Below are 5,141 nucleotides of genomic sequence, written 5' to 3'. Positions count from 1 at the left end.
AACGTAGGAAAATTAGTAATGCGTGATGGCTACTGCTAATTTAATTTTTCACTATATGGCCATGCAACAGACATACCTTGTAAGAGCCTGGGTGACCAATCAGCCAATTTTCCAATATAGGAGATTGCGGGGTTCTTGTGTGTACCAAATAACGATTGTATAGAAATCTTCTTGTTCTTCTTTGTTGGTATTTGATCTTCCGCAGAGATATTACCGCCTCAAAGCTTATAGTTGTTGTTGTTTTTAACTGCCATGTGTTTATAATCGATTGCCACAGCCATTAAACAACAGAGGTAATAGACTGCCTATAACCGCATATTTGTCCCATCTGGGTTTCCTATTCATATGGGACACATATGCGATTATAGGCAGTAGAGTTTTATTAAATCCATTCTTTAAATTGCTATTTTAATAACACTTACTATCATTTAGTACATTAAGTGATACTAACGTTTCACGCTGTAAATTTTAAACATAGAGCAATATACCTTTGTTGTAGAGGGAAAAAAGCGCTAGAAGTCCGCCATACAACACTTTTCGGAATTCCACTTCTGGGATGAGTTATTGGCTGAATACTAAATGATAATGAAATGATAAGTTCAATCCTTGCTTTAAACTGATAGATTATTTAATCACTACTTGCATGTTGCTTGAATTAGTCTTTTAATTTGAACGGAGATGACGTGAGCCATTTGCCTTTCATTATACAAATTTTAATGAATTGAAAAAAAATGAATGTTAAGTGATAAGTTTGCAGTAAAATAAAACTAATTCAGAATAAGTATTTTTTTTCATAAACTACACATTTTCCAGTTATTCATAAGCATAGAATTCCTAAGAGCTCTTAAACACCACCATCCCTTATATAGCAGTACTGTTGGGATTACTTCCAGTTCCACCTTTCTATGCTTTTCCTCATTATCTACTAGAAGCACTAGAAGACGTCTCTTCCCTCGTACATAATTTTTATTTTTGTTATTATTTTCGCCAATCAATACTAAAAAAGGCACTTCATAGGTTTCAGTCTTTCATTAGTGCTGTTGGTAGTTTTCATTGCCTGAGAAGCTACTACACAGAAATGCCTTCGCAAGGTGAGTTGTGTAATCCATTAGAAAGCAACAAATATGTGGTGGTAGCCTGTTGATTATTTCCAAAATTGGGAAAACGTGCTTTTCTTGTTTTGTCTCTTGGGAGATTATAACAAAGAAGTACTATCGTTAAATGGGGGTATATTTAATAACTAGTACATCCTATATTGCTAATCGAGGTTGGGCGTAGTCAATTTCTGGGTAATAAATCTATGCAAAGAATATTTACTCAAACAAAAATTAATTTTGTGTTCATTTTATTAGTTGATTCAACAGTATATGATTGTAAAAAATATCGCTCCTAATCGTGTGACTAACATCTAGTTTGCCGCGGGTAAGCAGCCAAAGTAACGGTGCTTAAAGTGTTAAACTAATGTTATTGGTTAACACGTGGATACTTTTTTATGCCCAGGGAAGTCGAGAATATTTCCAACAATGAATTTCCATGCTAGATATAATTATTCCACCACTCATCTTCAGTATTTTATATTTTCTAATGCTCCAAAAGCTCTGTCACGGCATTTCGGTCGGAGTTCACATGGGATAAGAGCTCACCAAATCTCGATCCAAACTCTAAACTTTCTATTTATCTCATCTTAAAGTTTAATCAACAAGTTAAAGTACATCCATTGAACATCTTTTTATATCACGTTTTCGTTTAAAGCGCTGCGTGCCTAACCTAATTTGTAGGGATATAGTTTAAAGGATTTTTTTTATATTTAATCTCTAATCTATATACATAAAAATGAATTTCTGTCTGTCTGACCCTTATAGACTCGGAAACTACTGAACCGATCGGCGTGAAAATTTGTATGTGTAGATTTTTGGAGCCGGGAAAGTTTATTATCATGGTTAGAGACCCCTCTTTGGAAAGGGGGGCTCCCATACAAAAGAAATACTAATTTCTGTATAACTCAAGAACTAATCAGAGAATAAATCAATTTTAGGCGAAACAAAGTTCGTCGGGTCTGCTAGTTACACAGAAAATATGCAAATAAATAAGTAGGCCGAATTTTTGTCTTTAAAATACAGGCTTATTGTTACTAACGATAACAGCGTAACAGTATACCTTATCAACTGTTTTTGATACAGATTAATAGTTTTAGGTAAAACTCAATGCCCTGGTGCACTTCCAGTTCGGAAAAGGCAAATAATACTCCATAATTGCTCTTCAAAGTGCGTGTACTTACTTGATGGGCTACAGCTCTTCGATGAACCTACGCCGATTGGAGTATCCTTCTCCACTGGACTCGATCCTGGGCCAATCGCTTCCAGTCGCCCTGAACATTGAGCGTCCTCAGGTCCTCTTCAACTGCAAAAAGCCATCGTGTACACGGCCTTCCACAAGTGCGTGTACGTATGCAATTTCTCAATCAAACGGTTGATGATTGCAAAGATGGACTTTCGTGCCTGTTGTTCAACATTGCGCTAGAAGGTGTCATGCGGAGAGCCAGGTGTAACAGCCGGGGTACGATTTTCAACAGATCCAGTCAATTTACTTGTTTCGCGGATGACATGGACATTGTCGGCCAAACAATTGCAAAGGTGGCAGAACTGTACACCCGCCTGAAACGTGAAGCAACAAAAGTTGGACTGGTGGTGAATGCGTCAAAGACAAAGTACATGCTTGTGGGCGGAACCGAGCGCGACAGGGCCCGCCTGGGAAGCCGATTTACGATAGACGGGGGTACGTTCGAGGTGGCCGAGGAATTCGTCTACCTCGGATGCTTGCTAACGGCTGATAACAATGTTAGTCGTGAAATACGAAGGCGCATCATCTGTGGAAGTCGGGCCTACTACGGGCTCCAGAAGAAACTGCGGTCAAAAAAGATTCGCCACCGCACCAAATGTGTCATGTACAAGACGCTAATAAGACCGATTGTCCTCTAAGGACATGAAACATGGACAATGCTCGTGGAGGACTTGCAAGCATTCGGAGTATTCGAAAGACGGGTGCTTAAGACCATCTTTGGCGGTGTGCAAGAAGACGGTGTGTGGCGGCGAAGAATGAACCACGAGCTCGCCCAACTCTACGGCGAACCCAGTATCCAGAAGGTAGCTAAAGCCGGAAGGGTACGATAGGCAGGACATGTTGCAAGAATGCCGGATAGTAACCCTGCAAAGATGGTGTTCGCTTCCGATCCGGCAGGTACGAGACGGCGTGGAGCGCAGCGAGCGAGATGGGCAGATTCGAGGATGGAGAGATGCGGCCTCGAACCGTGTATTGTGGCGTCAAATTGTTGATTCAGTGTTATCTGTTTAGATGTAAACTAAATAAATGCAAATGAAATGATGTTGTGGCATTTGGCGTGGTGGACATTACTTTACTGCTGCCCTTAGAGTCACGACCATTTCGGCGGATCGTGTGTCCCGGATCACTGGCGCTTTTCTGACAACCCAGGCTCAATGGAGATGAAAAACTGCTGGAGTTAAGGAGAGTCTAGCGGTCACGCTCCGCGAGAGCAATTCGTTGCTGGAGCCCTGAGTTACACAGTGATTGCCGACGGATGGCTGGGTGGGAGTCTCAGATTTGTCCCCCGAGGCACTAGCAGTCACGCGCTTTTCGGATCTGTTCCACAAAATCACAATGGCGGCGGTTGCCACACGCTAGAGGTTTAGGCAGAAAGAACAAGGCCCTGTGTGGACCTAACCACAATTACTCGCCACATGTTCTTCTTACCCGAATCGAATTCTGATAACATAAATAACATAATAATATAAAATTTACCTTTTCCTTCTTTTATAATTTTATCCAGTAGCGCAGCTTGGGGTTTGGGTATTTTGTTATAACTTCACCCTACCGCAACAAAGCAATCAGAATTTCAGACATTTTAACACCATTATCTTCTAACAATACTAACCACTAGAACGGCAGGCATAAAGAATGTTTTTTTTGACAGTTTGACAGAAGGAAGGTCGTGCGATGTATACCATCACAAATATTGCCCTCCGCTTGCTTTCAAATCTACTTCTATAAAAAACATTCTTCATTTCAATCAAAGTTAATTGCCTATTTTCGGGGAATAAACCATCCGACTTGGACGTTAATTTACAATGTTATGAAACTCATATGTGAATATTTATTTATTTATTTATTTTGCTTATTTCATCTGATTGTGTCGTCTACATGAAAACTTAAAACTAAAGGTCAGTTGATAAAATATCTGTTTAGCCGTTGACGAAACGCGGATGAACTGATGTTGAAGTCGAATTGGTCCGACACCTCGTTGAAATGGCGGATCATAGCGACAAAGCAGCTATTGGCAGCATAATTAGTGTTATGCCTTTCTTCGAAGAGCAAATCTCGAGGTCGAAGGGATCGTGAGGGTGCATACAATGGATTTTTTTTCCAACAAATCTGGCACGTCGTACTCGGATAACAGAAGTTTGGCGATGAAAACGGCTTGCGCCACGTTTCTCCGCTTATCAAGAGCATCTAGCCCCAGCAGACTACAGCGATCAGCATACGGTGGTAAATTCAGCGGGTCCGTCCATGGGAGATGGTGCAGGGCATATCGTACGAACTTGCGTTGCACAGCTTCGAACCGAGCAGTCCAAACAGCTTGATATGGATTCCAGACAGCAGAAGCAAATTCGAGTTGAGAGCGTACCAATGAGCAGTATAAGGATTTGTAGCATAAAGGATCGCGGAATTCATTTGAAAAATGGCGTCTGAAAGTTAGCCTGTCATCCAACACGACGCCTAGATCTTTAACATGATCCACACGTTGTAAAGTTGTTCATGCGATACTATAATCGAAAACCACGGTTTCGGCAGTGCGATGAAAGCTTATTACGTAACACTTTGAAACAGCCAGGACCATCATATTACGCTCACACCAACATTTGAATAAATCCAGGAGCTTCTGCAATTCTTGGCAGTCCGCCAGATTTCGAATAACGATGTATAGTTTGAGATCGTCTGCAAACATCAACAGCAGGCCTCCACGCTGCAGGATAAAAGTTACGTCATTCACGAAGAGCGAAAACAACAATGGACCCAGCGTGCTTCCTTGGGGGACTCCGGAGCCGTTCGAAAAACAGTGGGATGAG

This window comes from Armigeres subalbatus, chromosome 3 (genome assembly GCF_024139115.2).
Source record: "Armigeres subalbatus isolate Guangzhou_Male chromosome 3, GZ_Asu_2, whole genome shotgun sequence".
Classification (NCBI taxonomy): domain Eukaryota; kingdom Metazoa; phylum Arthropoda; class Insecta; order Diptera; family Culicidae; genus Armigeres; species Armigeres subalbatus.
This window is presented reverse-complemented; position numbering follows the sequence as displayed.